Raw genomic sequence first — 18,467 nt, 5'->3', positions numbered from 1 at the left:
CACACACACACACATATGCCAGTACTGAGATCCATAGGTTCATAGGTGTGCACTGGGTGAATGGCCATGGAGCGTTTACAAGCCTAGCCCAGAGGATTACCCTGGCATCATGCCACCTGACTTTACTCCCCAGTGTGTCTATAGAGTATAGGAACTGGAGTGATCCCCAGGGTGAGAGTTCAATTCACCATCCACTCATCCAGATTTCTCTTGCAGAGGGCCAGTGAGGTGCTCTGTTTGACATGTATGTTACGTCTATTCCATAGCATGGCCAGTCTCTGGGTTATGAACCTGTCCCTCCAGCATGTTCTGTTTATTGTGGAAATGGGGTTGAGGTCTCTGGGGCATGTGGTGCAGATAGATTGGGTTTATTTAGATGTAGCATGCCTAACAGAGCTAGATCAGACATGGCTTTGTAAGTCAAGCAGAGATCACCTCTAAGTAGCCAATATGAGACAGATATTAGTTGGAGTTATTGGAGTCTGTCAATACAGGACAAATGTTTAAGGCCTAGAATCCTCTTTGTGAGTTGCTTTTGCAGCCTCTCCAGGTGTTGCAGGTGTCTAGTAAGGTGCATGCCAAATGGACCATTGTACTCAATTACTGGCCTAATGAGGGAAGAGTAGAGGGAGACTATGACCTCTTTCTTCCTGGATGCAACACCCTTAGTAATAAGATGAAGGACTTTCTGACCACAGTGGCACTGTGGTGGTCAAAAGAGAGGTCGCTGTCAACCTGGGTTCCCAGTTCTCTTATAATGACTTCTGTGTTCAGTGGACTACCATCAATGTGGTGATTCATGGGAACCAAGTTGTTCCTGAAGGTGATGGTGACACATTTTCTGGCATTGAGCTTAAGTCCAGGGTTCTGACAACAGTCATAGGTCTCAGTGAGGCCTTTCTGCAGGATGTCAATATCACTTAGGGAGGTAATAATAGCACCCACCTTGCAGTCATCTGCAAACACTGTCAGCCAGAGTCCCTTCATGTTGAGCTGGACTTCAGAGGCATAGATACCAAACATGAGGGGACCCAGGACCAGACCTTGTGGTACTCCACTCATGACTGGTCAGCAGTCTGACATGATGTCCGCTGCTTTCACATTGTGGATTCTATCTGTGAGCCAGTTTGCAACCCACCTAGTGATATAGGGGTTGATGCCAAGCTGAGTGTGTTTATCTATGATTCCTGCGTGGGGAAGGGTATCAAAGGATTAGAAATTCTGCCGATCTTTTTATTTGTTCCATACTGTTACACAGTCCATATGGCATGGAGCTTATAGTGCTCAAAGAGTGTCTACAGCTACCTGTACAGTGGATGACAACAGTGGACCTTGTAAAATGGATATTGGGTAGTGTACTGGGTGGACCACAACAACAAATTGCAAAACCCATCTCCCAATGGATATAACACACACACACATTTGCCAGGACTGAGATTAGAACCCCAACCTATCTAGTTATTGCTGCTACAGTGTTATGCATTTATCACATGCACCATGGAGCTTATAAGGTGTATGGTAGAGGGTGAACCAAGGTATTTCTAGGGTGAGGAACATCTCCAGACTTTGTAAAGTATGGAAATGGGAGATGTACTGGGTGAAAAGGCCACAAAATACTTTAACCTACAGCTATACACACTTACAAATACAAATACATTCACACACACATTTGCCAGGACTGACATTAGAACCCCTACCTAACTAGTTATTTGTACTACAGTGTTACACAGTTATCACACATTCCCCAGATCTTATAAGGGTGAGGGCTGCCCACAGGTACTTCAAAGGTGACTGACATCAGCAGGACTGCTAAAGTAGGGCAATGTGAAGTGTACTGGTTGTGAATGGGCTCAAACTCTTTAACCTACAAACACACATTTACATTTGCTAGGACTGAGACTAGAACCCCTACCTAACTAGTGATTTATATTATAGTATTATGCAATCATCGCATGTGCCACAGAGCTTATGGGGTTGAGGGCTGACCAAAAGTACAACTGACATCAGCAGGACTGCCAAAGTAGGGCAATGGGAAGTGTACTGGTTGTGAATGGGCTCAAAATCGTTAACCTACAAACTCACACACACACATTTACATTTGCCCAGACTGAAATTAGAACTCCTACCTAAGTAGGCATTTGTATTACAGTGTTACACAATTATTACATGCGCTACAGAGCTTATACGGCTGAGGGCTGCCTTAAGGTACATCTAAGGTGACTGACGTCAGCACGACTGCTATTGTAGGGCAATGGAAATTGTACTGGGTGTGCTTGGGCTCAAAATCTTTAAACTAAACACACACACACACACACACACACACACACACACACACACACACACACACGTCTACATTTGCCAGGACTGAGATTAGAACCCCTAACTAACTAGTTATTTGCACTATAGTGCTATGCAATTATCGCACACACCACAGAGCTGATAGGGCTGAGGCCAGTCCAAAGGTACTTCTACGGTGAATGACATCAGCAGATCTTGTGAAGTAGGGCAATGGGAAGTGTACTGGGTGGGTAAGGCATCATAACAGTGAGACCTACAGACACTCACACACACACACACACACACACACACACACACACACACACACACACACACACACACAAACGTAGGTGATGTGATATTACAACCCCCACCTCAGTACCATCAGACAATGAATCTCATCTTCATGCTGGCACATGCCAGTGATTACAACTGGTATGCAACTGTCTCCAGTGGGACATCAATCTCTGCCATTCAGGGTATCCTGTGTATGACTCACTCTCTGTGTGTATCTCCCTGTGTGTCTCACTCTATCATTGTCTGTCTCTCTCTTCCCCATGTCTATGTGTGTGTGTGTATGCTTGACATATTGTAATATGTTGCCCATATATATGTGCATGTATCACACACAACAAATGCAGAAATACCACATACGGGCCACCTACAGCTGGCTGGGGGCAATCCTGTCTGATGGGTGTGTGTGTGGAGACAATTAGGTGTACATAGCTGTGCGTATCCAAAGACATCTGCACAATGCAGATATATATATATATATATATATATATATATATATATATATATATATATATCGTCCGTTGTGCTTTCAGGCATGGGCCTTATTTCTCTAAGTGTAGGAGCATGCCCAGTATGACCTTCTATAGTAAGTGTGGGAAGCCATTCCAGGAACAGTTGTAACTCCAGTCCGGGGTATTGTGTGCTACAGCCATACCTTGCAACCTGTTTGTGCAGGATATCCGGAGATAGGCTGCCAATATGGGGAAACAATGGCTCAGACATAGGGGGATACTGTCACTACTGCTCTTATTAATGTATGAGTTGCTTGAGGTACAGGATTTGTTTTATCAGAAATTTTCTGACTTATATAATGTTTGTCACTGTAATGTATTGTGTCATTACCTACTGACAGATATCATCAGATCATCACAGCTATTTACCAGTGAAATTCAAGATGAATGATGCACAGACCAATATTGTGAGGCAAAAGTTAGACATTCTTGCACAATCCAGCTATTTGGGAGGAGTGGCTACAGCCAATTGACTGCTAAAGGTCCAGCACCTTGGTGATATACTGGCTGGGGATCTCCAGGCTGTGCGATATTCTTCTTACCTGAAAGGTCATATCATGGTGTGGCCATAACTTTCAACTGTACAGATTCTCACAGATTATCCAGATCCATGCCTCATATATCTGGTCAGTTTCCCTTAACATTGTGGTTTTCTAGCAAGTTTGTTGCATATCACTTAGGGTTGCAGTCAGGGAATAATGACCAAACTTTAGAGTTTCAGACTTCACACCCTTCATGACATCTATGCTACTACACACTCCCTCTGTTATTCTATCAGCTTTATAACATTATGAGAGCATTATTTTAAAAGTTGAGGAATAAATATTGAATATGTCAGTTATGGAAGAAGTGAAGCTGGGCAGTCCACAGGTGTATCGCTCTGGATAACTCCAAAATGAATAAATCAACCAAAGTACATCCAAATAAAGCGTAAAATTCTGTAGTTCACACAAACAATTTATTGCAACGGACAAGCGCTTTCGCTAAACATAGCTTCTTCAGGTCACTTTAATAAATGCAGAGACAAGATTGCTCAATATATGGGTATGTCAATCAACCAATATATGAACCAATTACAAATTTAAAAGGGAAATGTAAAAACAAGGTATATGTGTATATGATGTATGGATATAAACATATGGTAATGCACCTTTGTTAAAAACCAAGCTAAACTTGTAAGGCTATATGTATAAAAAAGGAATATCTACAAAGTATCCGTATAAATATAGATATAAAGAACACATCGGTGCACCATGTATACCGGTATATATTCCTAATACATAAATAGATTCTACTAGACTAAAAAATGTTAAAAATAACTAGTCTATGCATTATAAATAAATTACCAAGAGTTATCAAGACACTGAATAAATCATCAGAAATGTGCTGTCATAATGTGGTCTGTCACATTACAAAAAACATATACATAGACAAATATATGACAGTACATGAATCATAGCTTAGTTCAGAAGCAAAGCATATAAATATGTATAAATAACACATTACTACAAGGACATAAAAAACTTTCTAAAAAATATATATATAAAAAATGCTGGGTATATATCTATATAATAAGGCAATATATCAAGGAAAAATACTTAGTGAATCATTAAAAAATGTACATATCACTTTCCAAGGCTGTATATACATAATAATAATGCTCTTAGAGCTCAAATCACTTGATGTTTCTGCGTTTCCTAAGTCTAGGTTTGATCGATGCTCTTTCATTCAAACCTGACCCACTATCAGCCATTAGTCGGACAATCCAATCACTCTCTTTGCTCTCAGTATCACTTCTAATGTCACCACCTCTCTTATTAGGTGTTAAAACTTCAAGGGCCCTAAATAAAAAAGTGTGTGTATGGTCGTTAGCATTGACGTGCTTAGCTAGGGCATTATGTAATGACCCTTTCCTAATGTGATATACATGCTCTCTTATTCTGTCTCTAAATTTTCGATTCGTTTTTCCTACATAGAAACTCTTACAGACTTGACAGACTGCAAGATAAATCACATTACTTGTCATACAGTCTGCAATAGCTACAGTATTAAAAGTGCATTGTGTGTCAGGATGTATAAAATCAGATGCACAATCAATATACTGACAAAAATTACAGTGTCCACATGGAGCAGTATAACCTGTAGTCATCTCAACTTTCTTTTGTTTTGGATAACAGAGCATTCTCTTAAGATTCTTCTTATTTTTATATTGAAATTTGGGAATATCACCAACTATTTCCCTCAGGTCATCATCAATCTGAAGGACTGCCCAAAACTTACTAATTATATCTCTGATCTCAAAATGGTCAGAAGTAAAGGCAGTTGTAAATTTCACTACAGATGTGATAGTAGATGAATTCTCTTTCGGTAGACAACCTTGGGCAATGGGTCCAAAATATGGCATAGCCATGGTATGTCTTAAATCTGACATATTCTGCATACTATCATTCACTTCATTGATATTATAACCTCTATCGATTAATCTGCCCTTAAGGTTCTCTAATTCCATACAAAAACCTTCTTCAGTTGGATTCAAACGGGAGGCTCTGATGGCCTGACCCTTAATTATATTTTTAAACACAAAGGAGGGATGCATACTAGATCTTAGTAGTAAAGAGTTACTATAGCATGCCTTCCTAAAAATACCTGTGTTGATCAAGCCATTAGGTAATTTCTCTAGAAACAAATCTAAGAATTCGATCCTATCTGTCGAGTAGTTCATGGTGAATCTTAAGTAGTCAGTTAAACTATTCATTTCATTCAATAATAATTCTAGTTGTTCTGGTGTCCCTTTCCAAAGAATAAAAACATCATCAACAAAACGTCGAAAAAAGACTACATATTCTCTAAATATTTCAACATTAAATAAGACTTTCTCTTCCCAATGGGCCAAAAACATGTTTGCATAGCTATTAGCGCAAGGTGTCCCCATTGCTACGCCATCAACCTGCCTATAAATAGTGTCATCAAATATAAAAATATTGTTCTCCAGTACTAATTCTAAGAAATGTACCACCAAATCTATCTTGACAGCACTATAATCACTATGCATTCGTAAATATTCAGAAACATAAATGAGGCCAAGATTATTCGGAATCACAGTAAATAAAGATTGAATGTCAAGTGTAACAAAAGTATATTCATTATGGCTGACATCATCCTTAATACATTCATAGAAATCTAGCAAAAATTGTTTAGTGTCTCTCAAAACAAATCTATTGTCATTCAGAATGGGTCTCAAGTTTTTTTCAATATATACTGAAAGGTGCTCAGTAACCCAATCACGACCAGAGACTATTGGTCTCATGGGTGGGTTCTGAGCATCCTTATGGATCTTTGGTAGTCCGTGTATAACTGGAATCAAAGGTTCTTTAATGATTAGATACTCATATAGATCTTTCTCTATTAAACCGCTCATATGGATGTCTAGTAACGTATCCTTTATCAACCTTATAATATCTAAAGACATATCTGAAGTAATGCCTTGATAAAAACTATCATCTAACATATCCCTCATGGAGCTGTAGTAGTGTGAGGTATTCATAACCACTAGTCGCCCACCTTTATCGGCAGGTCTAACAACTATTGTATCATCATCCTGTAATTTCTTCAGACTAACCCTCTCATTATGTGTAAGGTTATCTTTCTTACAACATTTCTTGTTCATATTCTCTTTATAATAATATTTATAGAGTTCTTCTTCTGTAAGGCGTTGGAAAGTCTCTACTAGTGGATGATTTACAGGGACATATTTACTAAGATTTTTAAAAATGAATTCCCTACTTGTCTGGTCTCTAGTGGCAGATCCTTTGTAAAGTAGTTTAAGCATAACATTTCTACAAAATAGCTTCAGATCTACCATAGTTTCAGTAATCACGCTTCTACTTTTTGGAATAAAGTTCAAGCCTTTGCTCACTAGTTTAAGATCATCACGACTTAATGTCTTATCAGATAGGTTGTATACTAGCATCTGTCCTTGTTCCACATCCTCTTCAGAGTCTGATCCTGTGGGAAATCCTCTGAGAGTTTCCTTTTCTGTCATCCACGACTCATCGAGCGTGTACGTCTGGGACCCTTCTCTAATCGGATGGGTAAGGGAAAAGAAACATTCAAACCTGTCTCAGGTAGTGAATTCACTAAAGTGCTTTGCACTTTGGGTCTAACAATAGTGTCTATTCCTTGCTCTTGAGTAACAGGCTTATTTTTGACAACCTGTACTTTGGGATATAAGTTAGTCTCAGCATGCATGCTAGGATGCATTATATGTATCACATCATTAGAGTCATTGCTGACACCAGTATTAGATATATTACTGGTGACAGCATTAGAATCTATAGGATTGGTGGAGTCATTATGTGGTGTGGCTGTTTTCTCTCCTTTATCACTGCCTTGTATCTCAAATAAATCATCCTGCCTAACACTAGTGACTGAATTCATAGAAGTATGATTAACAGTTCTAATACCATTATCTGTGGCAGCAATGTTACTAGCAGTGCTCACATTTTGCAAATTATTATCTACACAAGTCTTATTATGCATTGCCCTCAAATCAACAAGCGGAGTTCTCACAGAATTCAAACTGTCATGATTAATACCCCTGTAATTCCTATATACATTCCTTTTAACATTGTTATCACCTGATACATTACTATAGACATGACCATTGGGGTCAGAATTATTAATACTCTCAGAACCATGTCCATGCCTAGGCCATGCAAAGACTTGGCCTAATTTAAAGTCATTTAAATCTCTAATTATTTTGTGCCTTTTCTGTTGTAACAGTTTTCGTTCAAAGGCTAATACACTGTCCAAAAGATTTTCAAATAGTGGTTGAACTATACCTTGTGCGTAGTCTTTGAAAATCAAGGACTGTTTTTTATTTATTTCCTCTGCTAACGCACTTTCTTCAGGTCCAAAAAAGTTTATCAATAGATCCAAGGACCTCCGACTGGTGTCTAAGTTCAATTTTTGCCATGCAGTTAGGAGTTCAGGGTATTCATGACCCTGGCTCGGCATATTAAATATGCGCAGACCTCGCGGCATGATGTTATTGTCGAGGCAAAACTGTAGGTGCATACGTTGCGCCTGGAGCCTCTTTAATTTAAAAAAGCTCTTCTCGGTTTCGTCAAGGAGTCTGTGTAGTCTCTCCATATCGGCGCTCTCGGCGATGATGTCATCTTTCAGTGCCAGGCTCTCCAATTGCCATGACGAAATGGCAGTACATTCCATATATTGTTTAAATCTCTTCAGCAGGTCTACGTTCCTCTGGTGTTCACCTCGAAGGACGTAGTCAAGTTCTATGCTGGCCATTATTAAGTGTATAAAAAGGGTAGTAGCAAATTTATTGTCCGCTCTTGTAGATGCAAACAATATTAGATAAATGAATACGTAGAGTTACTGTCCACTCCTGCAGGTGAACTGTAAAGCAGCAGAAAAATAAATCAAAGGTAAAAAGCAGTTCCCCTGACAGGAAAACACTCCTTCCAAGAAAGCTGAGGAATAAATATTGAATACGTCAGTTATGGAAGAAGTGAAGCTGGGCAGTCCACAGGTGTATCGCTCTGGATAACTCCAAAATGAATAAATCAACCAAAGTACATCCAAATAAAGCGTAAAATTCTGTAGTTCACACAAACAATTTATTGCAACGGACAAGCGCTTTCGCTAAACATAGCTTCTTCAGGTCACTTTAATAAATGCAGAGACAAGGTTGCTCAATATATGGGTATGTCAATCAACCAATATATGAACCAATTACAAATTTAAAAGGGAAATGTAAAAACAAGGTATATGTGTATATGATGTATGGATATAAACATATAGTAATGCACCTTTGTTAAAAACCAAGCTAAACTTGTAAGGCTATATGTATAAAAAAGGAATATGTACAAAGTATCCATATAAGGACATAAAAAACTTTCTAAAAAATATATATATAAAAAATGCTGGGTATATATCTATATAATGTCCTTGTAGTAATGTGTTATTTATACATATTTATATGTTTTGCTTCTGAACTAAGCTATGATTCATGTACTGTCATATATTTGTCTATGTATATGTTTTTTGTAATGTGACAGACCACATTATGACAGCACATTTCTGATGATTTATTCAGTGTCTTGATAACTCTTGGTAATTTATTTATAATGCATAGACTAGTTATTTTTAACATTTTTTAGTCTAGTAGAATCTATTTATGTATTAGGAATATATACCGGTATACATGGTGCACCGATGTGTTCTTTATATCTATATTTATACGGATACTTTGTAGATATTCCTTTTTTATACATATAGCCTTACAAGTTTAGCTTGGTTTTTAACAAAGGTGCATTACTATATGTTTATATCCATACATCATATACACATATACCTTGTTTTTACATTTCCCTTTTAAATTTGTAATTGGTTCATATATTGGTTGATTGACATACCCATATATTGAGCAACCTTGTCTCTGCATTTATTAAAGTGACCTGAAGAAGCTATGTTTAGCGAAAGCGCTTGTCCGTTGCAATAAATTGTTTGTGTGAACTACAGAATTTTACGCTTTATTTGAATGTACTTTGGTTGATTTATTCATTTTGGAGTTATCCAGAGCGATACACCTGTGGACTGCCCAGCTTCACTTCTTCCATAACTGACGTATTCAATATTTATTCCTCAACTTTCTTGGAAGGAGTGTTTGCCTGTCAGGGGAACTGCTTTTTACCTTTGAATTATTTTAAAAGTGTTCCTATATCTGGGCCTTTATCCCACCATTGTGTATGACTTTGTTCAGATTTCTTGCTCTATGAGGTTGAGAGGTATGCTGCTAGCATTTAGCGGCATTGCCTTTCATTTGCATTTTGTTGACTGTGTTATATTGGTAGTATGGACCCTATGACAATCCCTACAATGGCACTATGGGTGAGTCTTTGCCAGAGGCCTGTAGGCCATGTGAGACTGATGCAGGCCATCTGTAGCAAGGCAGTGCGTTCAGTCATTCATATGTTCCCAGGCTGCCGGGCATGGATCCCCCTGGGGTGACAATGGTAAGTGAGTCAGGTGTTACTGACAATCACTTTCTGTTCATATTGATCCATCACGCTGGTTGACAGCTGGATGATGCTTACAGCTAGTGACATACCTGGATGGGACACATATTCAGCATGTTGCATCCTGTCTGTCTTTCTATAGTCCGTGAGGTACTTCTGACATTCACACTGCCATGGACTAGGCTAGTGTGATACCTGTACCTGTTGTAGGGTGACTTGAGTGCATGTGCGATATGGTAGTTTATGGCACCTGGCAAATAAGTAATCGTGACTTTCTCCTTATACTGCCTGGTGTGTGACACATCTGTGTGTCTCACAGTGAAGCCTTCTATGAGTAATATGTTGTGTATATGGTAAGTCCCTAGTGTTTGCAGGACCCTGGTGTATGCTGTATGCATGGTCTGTGGTGTGTAGGTTTTGAAATTTCTCATGTGCTTTTGCCTCTGATGTGTCCTTTACTTGGGGTTTGATTTGTTGTGGATCTCCACTTATGTGGGTGTGTATTGTGTATTTGCAGGTGATGCTTACTGACTCCATACACTGCAGGGCACCTATGTTACTGCAAAATGTGCTCTGGTGTGCACATTTTCCATTTGTCTGGCCAGTGGCTCCCCTCCACCTTCTTTGTCTCTTTATCCTTCTGCAGTCTGGTCACAGGCTTTGCCCACAGTTGCTGCTGTTACGTATTTGTAATTCTGGTGTGAGCATGGTAAATGCCATAACATCACACACAAGGTTATGGTCTACACACCTCTGAGTATACCTATTTGGCAGGTTGTCCATCATTGCACCACTATACCTGCTGGGGTCCTCAGACAGTTTGTGTTACTATGTTATTATGGGGCTAGATGTTGGCCTAGCTGTTAAACTGACACTGAATCTGACATCTGGACAGGCACACATATGACAGACGAACTTCCATACATGGGGACAGGGTGTTGATACTGTTCTGCCATACATAGACAGTTGGGGGACCAGTTTGTTAACTGCTTGCTTTCTGTCATGGGTTTGACATCTGCTTCTCCACTGTCTGCCATTAATGTTTTGACATGACCTTTTCTTGTTTTGCAAATACTTAGCAGGTGAATGCAATGTTAAGACAAGCAAAACAGATATACAAGGCATACTTGTGCTCCTTCTGTGGGAACCTGCCATTCCAGGGATATGGCGTTGGCCAGTGACATGTTGTCAGTGCTGACACAGTAAGGTGGCAGCCTTTCATGACCTGCCAGTACACTGATCATCAAGTACCTGCTGTGCTACTAGGCACTGTACCTCTCTACATATGAGAGTCAGACATCTCGACAAAGCCATAAGTAATTGGGTGACAAAGGCCTAAATATAGGGACGATTTTAACTACTGGCCTTACAAACCTCGAAGGGTGATACAATAACAGATGTTGCATTAGCATGTCTTTTCTATAGGGTGTGAGGTCTGAGACACTACAATCCGCCATTATTTTCTGATGTTAGACTTTTGTGGTTTTGCAGTGATTTGCCACACAACCACTATTTCATGATAGAGACACCACAAATATGATGCAAACTTCTATACATTCTGCAAAAGGTCTGTACAGTTGGGAGGTATGGTAGGCAGTGCATAGGTTACTCCAACCTGTGTACTGTTCATATATATTGTGCTCTGTCCATGACCTGTCCAGCTTACCAGCAGTAATGGATATTGATATCTGGGCAATGTGTACAACTCCTGCAGTAGGTGTAGCTGACATGCAAAATAGTTGGCACTGTGATTCTTGGAACATGGCCCTTTCTACCACAGTACTGTGCCTAGGTCACTAAGACACAACAGCTGGGTGTAATTGTTGGCCACATCCTGACAGTATTTCCCACACATATACATAGATGATTGACCCCTGCATATTGTGGACATGCAACAAGTTATCATGTTGATTGGGACAGCCCTGGCAATGTGTGCTCTGCTGCTATTACCCTACAAACCTTCATGTTACTGCATTTCTATGGGAATATGGGTGTCCGGGAGCACCTGTCAATGGTACACATTTCCACATACTGTGCTGATATTGGCTTTACATTTTGGTTTCATTTAGCATAGAATTGTGCCTTGTCTTGCAGAATAGAGGCATATCACTAGAGGCGACAGGTTAGATTGCAATGGCATACAATTGAGTTTCAGACTTCTTACCTTTCAGAGCCTTACTGCAACTGGAAGGACTGTTGTGATATCACTAAGTCTGTAGGGGGGTATTCCATCATTGTCGCCATTTTTGTGCCATTGCCAGACTTTTTTTATGGTTTTCTATGGCTGACTTGCTGGGTGAGTCTGAGGAGTGAGTATGGGATCCTCACAATGATATCCATGCATGTTCATAGGTGAGTACTAGGCTAATAGCCTTGGAGCCAACACAAGCCTAGCCCAAGAACATAGTCATCCTGTTGCTGGACAATAGTTCCTGGTACCCCTATCTAGCAAGGCTGTTGAAATGATCCCCAGGGTGAATTTCCTGTTACCCATCCACTCATCAAGATTTTTCTAGAAGAGGGCCATTGAGGTGCTCTGGTTGACTTGAAAGGGGAGTTTATTCCAGAGTATGGGTAGTCTCTGTGTTAAGAACCTGTCTCTCCAGCAGGTTCTATTTATTGTGGTGATGAAGTTGAGATCCTTGGACCATGTGGTGTGGAGGGATTGTCTTTTTTCAGATGAAGCATGTCTAATAACACTGGGTCCAACATGGCTATGTAGGCCAAGCAGAGATCACCTCTAAGTAGGTGATATGAGATGGAGTATAGCTGTAGTTTTTTGAGTCTGTCTGTATAGGGCATGTGTTTGAGTCCTAGGATCCTCTTTGTGAGTAACTTCTGTGGCCTCTCCAGTTGTTGCAGGTGTCTAAAGGTACATGCCAAATGGGGCATTGTACTCTATAATGGGTCTAATGTGGGATGAGTAGAGAGTGATTATGACCTCTTTCTTCCTGGATGAGAAACCCTTTGTAATGAGGTGTGGCACATAGAAACACTTTCTAACTACAGTGGCTACATGGTTGTCGAAGGAGTGGTTTCTATCCACTTGTGTACCTAGATCTCTTATCACATCTTGGGAGTTGAAAGGGCTACAGTCATTGTGGTAGTTCATGGACATTGAGTTTTTCCTAAAGGGTATGACAATGCACTTTTTGGCATTGAGTTTAAGACCATGGTTCTGGCACCAGTCATTGGTGTCTGTGAGGATTTTTAGTAGGATGTCGATGTCAGCTTGAGAGTCAATGATGGCTCCCAATTTGCAGTCATCTGTGAACTTGGTCAACTAGAGTCCTTTGGTGTTGGCCTGAACTTCAGAGAAGTATATACCAAACAGGAGAGGACACAGAACCGATCCTTGTGGGATGCCACTTGTGACTGCCGATAGTCGGATATGGAGTCTGCTACTTTCACCGTTTGGGTTCTGTCCATGAGCCAGTTGGCAACCCATCTTATGATGTAGGGGTTGATGCCTAGGTTGGTGAGTCTGTCAATAATCACTGAGTGGGGGATAGTGTCGAAGGCCTTGGCCAGATCGAGGTAGGCTGTATGGACTGCCTTGCTTTCATCAACAGCTCTGGTGACAGATTTGAAGAAGTCTATCAGGTTGAGTAGACATGATCTGCCCTTCACAAGCCCAAACTGTGAGGGATCCAGGGTTTGTAGGTTCCAAATATCCCTTTTTATGAGGTCCATAATGATGTCCTCCATGGCCTTACAGATCAAGCTCATCAGGCTGATGGGGCAGTAGTTTCCTGGGTCAGTAGTTGCTCCCCTTTTGTGGAGAGGAATGACTGTAGTGGTGTGTCATTCAGTGGGAACAAAGCCTGACGTTAGGCTGTGGTTGAACAGCGCACTCACATGAGGTGCCAATGCCCTTTGTAATTCATGTAGGTCCCATGGAAGCTGTATTTTTGGCTTTTGATAGTGCGGCTTCTACCTGAGCAGTCGTGATATTAGGGATTTGGCACTGCTTGGGTATTGGGATGGGCCCTTTTGGGGATGAGGGGGGTAAAGTTTGAACTAAACATGTCTGCCAAGATGTTGGCAATATATTTTGGTTCAGTATAAGTGGTGCCATTGTGCAGTAGCTCAGAGCACCCCTGTGTATTGTTATGCAGGTTTTTGATGTAACTAAAGAATACTTTGTGGGTATCTTTAGCATCTGTTGCAGTTTTGTTTTCATAACTAGCTTTGGAGGCTTTGATTAGGGATCTCAGTTTTTTTTGCTGAGACTTACAAGGACATGTTTCCAGTCTTGGGACATTGCCCTTTTCTGCAACAGTTTTTTTCTTCTATTGTAGAGTTTGTTAATGGCAGGGGACCACCAGATTAGCTTCCTTTTTTTGGAAGACATGATCTTGGTTCTGTTAAGTATCACCTGATGCATGCACTTGTGTAAATGCTCAAACAGCACCTTGGTACATTATTCACCGGCCATACATTCTTTCACTGTTTGCATGGGTGACAAGAAGCTTGACACTTCTTTTTTAGAAGCACAAAATTGGCTTTGAAGAAGTTTTTTAATGTTGTTTCCTTCATGGGGGTGAGGGTGGGATTTGGATATCAACTATGATTAACTTATGGTCAGATCTGACCGGGGGGAGTTGATTACTGGTGGAGAGCAGCGGTCCCCCATGTTTGTGATGAGCAGATCAAGAATGTTTCTACCTCTGATGGGGGTGAAAATGAGCTGGTCATCAGATCTGACCGGGGGGAGTTGATCACTGGTGGAGAGCAGCGGTCCCCCATGTTTGTGATGAGCAGATCAAGAATGTTTCTACCTCTGGTGGGGGTGAGAATGAGCTGGTCATCAGATCTGACCGGGGGGAGTTGATCACTGGTGGAGAGCAGCGGTCCCCCATGTTTGTGATGAGAAGATCAAGAATGTTTCTACCGCTGGTGGGGGTGAGAATGAGCTGGTACAGGGCATTGGATTTAATAAATTCCAGAAATCATTGGGCAAATAGGTTGGAGCAGGAGTACTTTTCTCAGCTAATGGAGGGGTAGTTAAAGTCTCCAGTATAAGGGTATTGGGTTGAACCTTAATGCTATCCAGACTGTTCCAGAATGCTGAGTGGAGTCTTGGGACATTGTGGGGGATTTATAGCAGGCTGCAACATGGATTGCCATTTTATCCAGTGTTAGTTGTACCTGTAGTACCTCTGATGCATTATGTTGGGCAACCAGTCTGGAGGTGTCCATATCCTTTATGAAGATGGATACGCCACCTCCTTTGGGGCTTTGGTCCACACCTCCTTTGGGGCTTCGGTCCAGGTTTGGGGGTCGAAAGGTATGATATGCTGTGTAGCCTGGTAGTGCTGGGGTGCTCTCAGCAGCCTTGAACCAGTTCTCTGTTACTGCACAGAGGTCGATTTTCTCCAGTTTTAGGAGTGGACTGAGCAAGTGAATTTTGAGATTTAGGCTTCTAGCACTGAGTAGCATTACTCTCAGGTTGCATTTGTTTGCAGTTGTTATTGTGATATTTTTGTCTTCAGAGCATTGACTAAAAAAGGCACTATGGGGGTGGCAAGAGCCTTTGCCAGTATGACACCCCCTTAGTTGGCCCACCGCATATACTGCTGTGGTATTTGTCACCTTGGATAATACTGCATAGTGTGGGGAAGCCAGTATTGGGCAGACATTTCCTTTTGTCCCACATAGGTGTCAGTTGTCTGCTGCTACCCCAGTAGGCCACCCCATTCCCTGGCATGCATGCACCGATACCATGAATATGCTACCAGAACATACTACTTCATTCATTTATTGTTTAGAACACTGACTTACCTTGTGCCTGCAGGTTGTAGGGATGGTAGATGAGGGCTAACTCTGTCAGATGCTTGCAGTACACTGCCTATACAGGGTAAGCTACAGGTAGTGTGATGTGTGTGGCATCCATTTTACTGTGTATGCGAGTCAGAGGGAGGTGTCAGTCCCTGGGTCCCTACAGTGTCAGTGTGTGTGCTGTGCATTGCCTCTTTGCCAAGGCCTGGGCATACTGGGCATGCCTCCTTCTGCCTACAGGAGCAGGCTCAGAGGCTTCCTCCAATGAGTCCCTCTGTGTCTGTGGGGACCTTTGCAGTGGTGGGGGGGCTGTGTGGCCCTTCACCATGCTGTTCTCTGCTGCAGCAGTTTGCACAGGATCATATTGCGTAGCATGGCACATACTATGAACATGTGTGCACATGTGGCTGGAGACTCCACCAGATGAGTCAAGGCAGCGTAACCATGACTTGAGCCTCCCAAACACACGCTCTATAATGATTATGGTTTGTGCATGTGCTTCATTATGGCATTCTTGAGTATGTGTGTGTGCATTTCTGATGGGTGTCATTATCCACAGTTCCAGTGCATAGCCAGCATCCCCCACCAGATGGCCATACGGGATGCCCCCACTGCTAAATGCCTGGTAAGCTGTGACGAATGGCAGATGTGGGAGTCAAAATAGCTTCCAGGGCTGCCAGCAAACACATTTATGATAATGCCCTGGGCATTGCACAAGACCTGGCAGTTGATGGAGGGGAAACCCTTGTGGTTTATGTAGACCCTACCCTGTTCACCGGGTAGTGCTTTGATGTGGATGTGCATGCAGTCTATCACACTCAGTACCTCCAGGTACTCTGCTACATTGTGGAAGAGATGTATATTGCTGGTGCTCTCCTCACGGGTGTTGGGGAAGTAAATGTGCTCACCGGCATGTGGTAGCATGGCATCCAGGAATTAGTGGATTACCCTGGATGCCGATGCCTGTGAGACCCCCATCATGTCCCCAGTAGGTCTTTGAAATTACCTGTAGCTAGTATTCTTAAGGCTCCACATAACTTGGTATCCACTGGGATGGGTTCCCCTCTGTTGGCTCTGGGTCTGAGTTGAGGCTGGCACAGCTCAATGATTTGCTGAAATATGTCTCTGCCCACCCTGTAGTGCTCTACTATCTCCAGATCATATAGCCCCTGATAGGCTACCCTGGGTCTGAACACTCTTCTCCTCTTTTTCAGTCTGGGGCAGTTGTCAGCATTATCTTCCTCACCGCCCTCAGCCTCTAGCAGATACTGATAGATCTAAGCAATGGCAGCCCCTAACTTTTTTTGGTTAAAATTCCCCCGCATGTGTATACCAATAATGCAAGGTTCGTGGGAAAACCAGACTGAAAGGTGTTTGCACAGTTTATACTGTTATGCTGAAGATGCTGGCTGTATGATTGGCTGGCTATGATACATTCCACCTACTTGCTATTTTATTAGTATTTGATTGCTTTTATTCTACTATTTGACTTTTTTTTCCCCTTCCCATTTCCACCACTTTTAAGCCCCGATTAGTACTTGATTGCTTTTATTCTGCTATTTGCCTTTTTTTTACTTTTTCCCCTTTCCATTTCCACCACTTTTAAGCCCCGAGGTGTGCCGCGCAAACCCGTTGACCAAATGTAAACAGTCGTGCTATTTCCAGGTTTTTTGTTTTTGTTTTAGACCCACTGCGTGCCATGCAAACCCATTTAGCTAAGGTAAACAATGAGAAATGGCCCTCCCCTGGACATGAACACGCTCTTCATTTCATGGAATAAGTCAATACACCCTGAGACACACACCATTGCTTAGCTAAGCTCAAGTGGGAGCTGTGAAGCTCCAATGTGCTTACACCAAGCATGACACACCCCCTTTTCATGTCAGCTGCTTTTCTTGCTTACACCACTGCCTTATAGCTCCTACACAGTTAGGTGCAGTTTGGCACTTGTTTCCTTTTTGTGATTCAGCAAATTTCCCTCATTAGCATACCCCACTGCATTAGTCCCTAGTTACATCAATACACCAGAGCCATTCCCCTTAGCAACCACTGTTCCCTGCTATTGTTTTCATTCTGCATGCCATAGACTACAATGGCAAAATGAGATTTCACTTAAAATTGCCTTTTTACATTTTTTTATTAATTTTCGCTGCCCTATGCTTAAACGGCTGACATCTGCCAAAAAAGCTTTGATTTTTATAATTTTGCAACACTTTTCCATGCCAATGGCCATATATTTGGCCATTGGCATGCCAAGGGATTATAATACATGCTTTACTTTGAGCTATCATGCCTCCGTTTTGATTTTTGCAGAAATGTATTCGGCTAGTAGCTGAATACATTTCTGCAAGCTACATTATTCTGCCACGGATGCCTGTCTGCTTACTGGATCGCTAATTGACCTAATTTGCATAGTTTTCACCAGCAAATGAGGTCATTAGCATAATCCAGTCGTGTCCGTGGCAGAATAGTGTTAACAAGCTCGTGCACATCCCTGGGTCTATATTATAACATCGAATTTTATAAAGTTCGAATTTTATAATATCGAACCAGTTTTGTCAAA

Source organism: Protopterus annectens, chromosome 12.part0 (genome assembly GCF_019279795.1).
Source record: "Protopterus annectens isolate FY-2018-M chromosome 12.part0, PAN1.0, whole genome shotgun sequence".
Lineage (NCBI taxonomy): Eukaryota > Metazoa > Chordata > Ceratodontiformes > Protopteridae > Protopterus > Protopterus annectens.
The sequence above is the reverse complement of the archived record's forward strand: the minus strand, read 5'-3'. Positions refer to the sequence as shown.